Here is a 7,862-nt window from a genome sequence, read left to right as displayed (position 1 = left end):
CAGGTGTTTCAAAACTGCTCAAAGTGCTGGACTCCTTTGAGCAAACACAGTCAGTGTTTTTGCTGCATCACTGGTCCCTCTGAGCCAGTGTTTAACTTTTTACAATGCCATTTTAAAAGCTCGAGACAGAGGTTTGTAAAGAAATAATTTGATTCAAAACTAATGTTTTAGTGAGTTGGTCTCAGTTTTGCAAGTTTTCCAGCTTAAAACAAGCTGTGGGTCACTGAAAATTTATTAATTACCAAAAACCACTCAAACTTTACCAAGACTGGTAGATGAAGACTTTCTTAAACACATCCACTTTTACTCTCATAAAAATGACTTCTCATTCTTATCTCCAATGTGACTTAAAAATGACATGAATAAATAGAAAGAAACTGATATTAAAACAGAATAAATCACAACAATAAATGCATGCTTGAAAGCCAGCATGCTATTTATTGGTGTAATTTTCTGACTTGTGCATTCTGAAGGAAGGACACAGCACCTAATACATCAGATGAAGTGAAATCAAAAGCAGTCTGAGATAATAGTGAATAACAGTGAAGACAGAGAACAACTTCATTGTTTCAATGTTCAGATACAGAAATTATGGATATTGAGTAGGCAGTGAGAACTTAACAAAAAACCTGATTCTCTTAAGGTTCTCTTAACAAAAAACCTGAAGCCCTTTAAATAAATAAAAAGAATTAAAGTAACTGAGGTGGATTCTGAAAACCTGAAACCAAACAAGTTACCTAATAATAATGAATCAGACTCTTGCTGTGTGAATTGAAAGATAATGATTTGCTTACTGTTTCTCTATTCTTCATTGTGATCTTAGAATCAAACCCAGCTTTTTGAAAAGTTTTTTTTCCTCATTGTTACAGCAATTCCATAAAGCCACTAAAACTTTGATATGAGAACACTTAAGGACATTTTAGCATTATTATATTTGCAAATTTTACCACTTGAGAGAAGTTTGAGAATGTCTTTCCAACTTTAAACCTTTGCTGTCTGTTTCCTTACTTTTGCTGCATTAATTGTAGAGGAATCTTTGTAGAATTCCATGTAGGAAAGGCAAGGAAAAAAGTGTTCCCTGGGGGCAATATAAACATGGTAGGAAAAATACTAACATTAATTAAAATGTCAGAAACCAGGTAATTTTAAAAAGTCTGTTCACCCCAGGATTTTCTACCTCTTGATTAAAAAGGAAATGCTCCCAGCTTTAGCCTATTATTAACTTTTCTTTCCCAGTACTTCAGGGCGAAGAAGACAGAAAACAGAATAATGGAGTAAAGAAAATGTCTAAGCTGGACAAACCCCTTAAGGCAAAGGCAAAAAGTTTCAAGTTCAAGGTACTGAACCCACAAAATGACCCAGCCAAATTGTACCTTCAGACACCAAGAGCAAACTCAGCATTTCAATGAGAAGTGGGTGGATGTGCATGAACCAGGCACAACAATCACTGCAGTTCCTCCAGAGCAAACACTGACTCAGTTTGTGAGCCCTTCCACAGCCTCACAAGCCATGGCTGTGGGAATCCTTAAAATCAGAGGGTTTTGGGAAAGCTGCAAAAGGCAGCCTCAGAGAGCTGTGATTGGAGCTAAGCAGCAGCCACAAGATTTGTCAGCAGAAAAGTTACATGAGATGTGGAAAGTAAGGACAAATAGAACATTGGTCTGTGTATTAACGCTTGGCTAGAATAACTCCCTAAACTACAGAAAAGTACATTTTCGAAGATGTTAGGAAGTTCTAAGCTTCATAATGGAACTCTGTGCATTGTATTTTAAGGTTACAAGCAGGTATTGTATTCAAAATAAGCAATTGCTTTAAATTGTTTTAATAAAGTACGTGTATCGGAAAGCAGGGCAACCCCGACGAGGGGAGAGAATTGATGAGGACTCCATGAATATCAGAGGACTAATTATTACTTTATTATACTATATATATTATATTATACTATACTATTACTTTATTATAATATATTATACTATTATACTATATATTACTTTATTATACTATATATATATTACTTCGTTATACTACATTATTACTATATTATATTACTTTATTATACTATATACTATATATATAGTATATACTATACTATATATACTATATTATACTATATTATACTATATATAATATTATATTACACTACATATAATCTGAATCTGCACAAGCACCCAACTCCACTGCACTGAACAGAATCTTGTGACTGTCAGCCCACAGTCCTGACACACACACCTGGATTCAATTGGTCAGTGAATCAAAACACTCACACCAGAATCCAATCACCAATTCCCTTCAGGTGAACAATCTTCCAGGATGCATTCCACTTGTGAACAAACACAGGAGCAGCAAATGAGATAAGAATTGATTTTTTTCCTTTCTCTGAGGTTCAGAGAATGTGAATCCCAGAAATATTCTTGGGAAGCTGTGCCTTGCTTTTCTCTGTGAAGAGAAACGAGGCTACATACATGCGCTTGTGGTGGTTGGGTAAATCTACTGTCAATCTGCTTTTGCTTTGTGTGATTGGTCAAAAAAATTCTAAAGTGAGTCGTAACATTGAGTTCTTTGTCTGCTACCTGAGATGTGAGCTGCTGGCATCTTCCCATTGTCATACCCATGGGATGAGGCTGATGCTGGAAAATAAAACAGCTGGAGATGTGTCCCACAGCAGCCCTGTCCAGCCTGTGGTTTGTACATAGACCCCTGTCCGGCAATCCTGGGGTTACCAACCCCGCCAGGACCACCTGGCAGCCCCACTGGAGCTGTGCACGCTCCAGCCTGCCCCAGCAGCACACGGAGCAGTCCATCTGCATCGCGTGCACCTTGTTAATCCACACCCGTTCGTTTCACCCCGCAAGCAGCAAAGGCAGGCGCCTGCAGGCTGCCCCTGTCTCAGCCGGCTGCGTGCAGATCCACATGATGGTAAAACGCCATTGCTTGTCATCGGGCCATCCATAAAGGGAGGAAAGATGAGCAAAATCTTGGATGCTGAGACCATTAGATGTGTCAGGCTGCGGGCAAAGGGCAGCACTGAAATCCCTTTTGGCTGTGGGCAGCAGGAAGCGCGGGCAGTGCACAGGAGGAGTCAGACAGCAAACATGGAAATTCACTCAGACACCCACAGAAATTCATCTTAGAAAGGGCAGGCAAAGCTAACAGACTTTAAATCCCCTATCAAGTACACTGGACTGTGCTGTTACAGCTCTGTATTCCAAATGAGGAGGGGAGGCTCTCCCAGGGAGATTTCCATTTCTGCAGTTAGGTGAAAGACTTTTCTCCAAGGAAACAATATTGTAGTAGCATTAAATTTTCATTTTCTCAGTGAGTTTACTCTCTGAATATATTGTGAGTGATTTTTGTTTTCTTTTCAATGCTCACGGGAATGCACAAAAATGAAACACCAGACTGGTTTCTGCTTGGAAATGAATGCTGTTAATGCTGGCACTGCGTGTTTCCATAAACTAGTTTCATCACTCAAACCCTAAGAATTTTCCCCCACAGAATATTGAAACAAGAGTTAATTTACAAATTTTCATGGGTATCTTTGAACACTACATTAGCATTAATTTGGCTACAACCCAGGACTAAGCCTGTCCTCTGCTTCCTCCTTTCTATCACACCCATGAGAACTGGGCCAGGTTATCAGTGCTGCAGCAGACAGAAATCAGCTATTCTGATTCTATCAGAAGCAAAAAAAAAAGAAAAAAAGTTGCACTTTTTTAAAGTGTCAAAAAGATTTTCATTGAAACCAGTAGCTCAGGATTTCAGAAAACAAGTATTTGATTTTTTTGTTTCAGTTTCTGTGAGTATGGTTTGATCCAGCTGTGCTTTACTTCTTGAAATACACCAAAAAACTTGACAAGGGTGCAGCAGAAAGCTGATTAAGTCTATGCTGAGTGGTTGATTCTTTCCAAAGAAGAATCCTTAGGATAATAGACTCTTTTCCCTTTCCACACTGGCATGTTTTATTGCTCCTTGTGCCCTAAGAACACAGTCAGAAATACACCTCACTTTGCAGGCTCTCTGGGGCAGGTCAAGACAAGGTTCTTGTCCTTCTGCCCAGCTCCTTGCTGCCATACAAATGCTCCCATTTGATTGTAAGAGAGCATTTTGTGCTGTGCTATTTCCCAGCCTCCTCTCAGTGCCCTTTCAGAGGGGTTTGTGGAATATTGGGTGAGAAACACAATCAGTAAATTGGTACCCAAACTCTTTCTCCTCTCCAGTGAGTGAATAAGATGTGCTGAAGAAGGGAGAGGGGAAAATGAGTAATTTCTGACATCTGAGAGCTATTTATTGAGTCTTGAAAAAGGATGCATGACTTTAACTACAGCTTGACTGCATTCCTACAGGCACCAAGGGGTTTTAGCTTGTTAACACCGAGTCAAAAGAAATTCCTTACACAAAAACAAACAAAAAGAAACAAAAATTATAAATTCTTTATCATTTAATCAAATAACACACACATGCTCCAAAGGGAGGATGTGTGTGTTGTGTGGTAAAATCATTAAGAATTGTGCCATTGAATCTTTACAAAGCTGAAAGTTACTGCTGATTTTGCATTGAAGAAAAGGATACCCTCTGTTCTCGCAGATTCTCAGACCAGAAAGTGCCCACAAAATGCAGTTCCACACCTCTGTTTGGCAGAGGTAGGAACTGACAAACAGAACCAACAATCCTTGCTGTGTCTGCCTCATGACAAAACCTGGACCAGCCCTGCACTAAAAATAAGAGTGTGAGCTACCTCTAAAGGTTAAAACCCACAACCCTCAGACTCCTAAACCCTTGCAATTTCCAGGAGCTCAGAGTGCTCCTGAAGTTGTAAATGTATACCAAAGCAGATTTTGGAGTTCAGAAACATGGCAATTCAATTTAGGAAATATGTGCGAAAGTAGGAATTTAAACCTAAACATAGCAAGGCCATATTGGAACTTTCCCCAAGTATATTCCTTTGGAGAGCTCTCATACTTTCCTCCAGAAAGCTGTCTGCTTAAAATAGCTGTCAGCTTTCTAAAGGCAGTGATTAATTCCACTGGAGTTATTTCTGCTCCCAAGAATACTAATAAACTTAACAGACAATGGGCAAAGCTGCTGCTAATGGATGTCTCACATATTTTAAATAAATCCCACATTTTTTTGTTGCTAAGTGTGTGGGTTTTAAGTTTTTTAACTTGACTTTCATTATACAACTTATCAGTCAGTGCTTATAAACCACTGACCAAAGCCATTCAATCACTGCTAGTAATTAGTTAGTAACTGCCTTGTAATTACCTCAGAATTAGTAGAACCTGTCTAGTCATTCCCAGTAACTACTGGAGCTAGTAAGTCCCTAGGAACTGCTCAGTAACTGCAAGAAGAGTTTCTCAGTAACTACGAGGAAGAGTCTATTGCAATAACTTAATAATAATAACATTATAATAATATAATATAATATAATATAATATAATATAATATAATATAATATAATATAATATAATATAATATAATATAATATAATATAATATAATATAATATAATATAACTTGTGGTAACTGCTGGTAACATCTTAGTACCTAACAACCACTAGTAACGACTTTGTCGTGTCTAATAGCTAATATTTTAATCTAATACCTAACAATTACTAATATATATCTAACATTTACTAATCTAATATCTAACAATTACTAATTACCAATTACTGCCCTGTAACTGCCTAGTAAATAACAGTTACTGCCTAAGAGCTCCTAGTAGCTACTTAATACCTGCCTAATAATTACTAGAACTGCCTTGTAACTGCCTAGTTAATAGAATGCCTAATCCCAGCCCTTTTCAGAGCTGAATTCCCATTGTTCCCACCCCAAGGAGAAGGAGCAGAGTGATTTCCCCCCACTTTTCCCCAAAAAGGGGCTTCATGGAGATCAGGGCCTCCCCTCACCCGTGAGGGGTCACATTGGGTGGCCAAAGCTGGATTGCAGTGGCTGGAGGAGTCTCAGCAGCTCCTGCTTGGCCCTGGGATTTTTTTTCCTCCTGGTTTTTCCTTTTCTTCCTCTCTAATTCATGGCTCATCTGAGCTCTGCTCACAACAGTCCAAAGCTGCTGCCATTAAATTTGATAAAATCACGCGTTGGGTAATTTTTAGAGGGCAGCAGAGGGTGCTGTTAGTTCCCCTGTGGGGACGATGGGGCCACTCACCCCTCCAGCCCAGAATCCAGACAGACCCAAAGCCCAGAATATTCTCCTGCTCAGGGCTCAGCCCTGCTCCATGCTCCAAAACTGGTGCTCTTCTCCAGCTGTCTCTGAAATTCAATGGTTTTTTCAAGGGGCTCAGAGTAGGTTCCCTGCCCTAAATATGGATTGATAAAGAAGGAATCCCTGATATCCAGCACCTGCTTTGAAAATACAGATTCTTTGTTGTAATTTTATTATTCTGTTCTGTATTATTTGTTATTTGGGAACCAGAAACAGTGCTTGGAGTGATTAATGACTTATGTTCAATACAGCCACACTCCAAGCTGTGTGAGTTTGGGAGGAAAAAACCAATCAGCAGTGATTTTGAGGAGCTGAATTCCTTCCAAAAGATGCCTAGAGCCAAGGGAATAACCTCTGAACAAGAGATGGGACCTGAGCATCCTGCCATCACCTACCACACATGCAGAGCATTGCAGCTAAAATTGCAATTGCTGGTAGGATTTAATTGCCTGTAGTGACTTTGCTGGGCTGCACAGGGTGAGCTGGGAGCCTGGTGCTGGTGGCTCTGGGACAGCTCTGGCCCTCCTCAGGAGCAGTGCAGGTGTCTGGTTGGTGTGGAAATACTGCTCACAGCCACATGAGTAGCCAGATCACCCTGAATTTATGGAGCTGCAGATAGATGCTGTTTGTGCTTGGCACAGGCAGGCTCTCAGGCAGGGATTTGTTATGACACCAGACTTCATCTGCAGGCAAGAAACACTGCCAGAGGCTTTTAGCAGGAGATGCTGAGCACTTCTGTGTCTCAAAGGGCCCAGTGATACTTCCCACCGCCTTGGAAATGTAAAGGATTCATTTTGCTGCCACAGGATGCACAGGATTTGCCCTCCTTATTTCTCTGCGCTCAGTTTTGCTGTTGACCAGGCAGATTTTCCTGTGCAGCACAGGGATGTGGGAAGAGCACTGAATCACTGTTATCTGCACAGTGCTTAGAGCAGGACACAGCATCAGGTTTCCTCAGTGGAGGGTGAGATTAGCAGGAAGCAGCCCTGGGAATGCTGTTAAATGATAGAGAAATCATCATTCAACACACTGAAGGGCAGTGTGGGCTGGGTTCAGTTTCCACAATGAGTTCGCTCTTACACATGAGGGCCTTTCCTTGTGTCTCACTGAGCTCGCACTGGTGCAGGGAGTGAAGCAAGGGCCTTGCTGCTCCTGAGTTCGGGCTCTCTGTTGGACCATCCTTTTCCTCTCAGGAGGCTCAGATTCTCCTCCACAGCTCTCAGGTGCTGGTTCAAAGAGGTTTAGTGCATCCAAGATGGTGAGAGCGTCAGGATGTCCTGCTTGTCCTGCAGTCTGTGCTGAACTCTTGGTGTCCTTCCAGCTCCTTCCCCACTGCCCCTGGCATTTGGGATGTGAATTCCCCTTTTCCTGGTGCTGACAGGATGCTGAGAATGTCAAGGCACGTGTTTCTCTGTTATCCCTGCCTCTGAAATCGCTGTCCATCTCTTGGAGGGTAAAAATAAAGCAGCTTTGTTTGATTTCTAGAAAAAGCCAGACGGCAGTGCAGGGGTCAGAAATAGGCATCCCAGCCCTCCCCATCCCACTGTCTCAGCTGTTGCTTCCTGAGAGACAGAAGCATGTGGTGGCTAAAAATACCCTGTGAGGAGAATACGCTCTCTCTCCAATGGGAGAGTGTAAATTAA

Source organism: Ammospiza caudacuta, chromosome 4 (assembly GCF_027887145.1).
Source record: "Ammospiza caudacuta isolate bAmmCau1 chromosome 4, bAmmCau1.pri, whole genome shotgun sequence".
In the NCBI taxonomy this organism is placed as follows: domain Eukaryota; kingdom Metazoa; phylum Chordata; class Aves; order Passeriformes; family Passerellidae; genus Ammospiza; species Ammospiza caudacuta.
The sequence above is the reverse complement of the archived record's forward strand: the minus strand, read 5'-3'. Positions refer to the sequence as shown.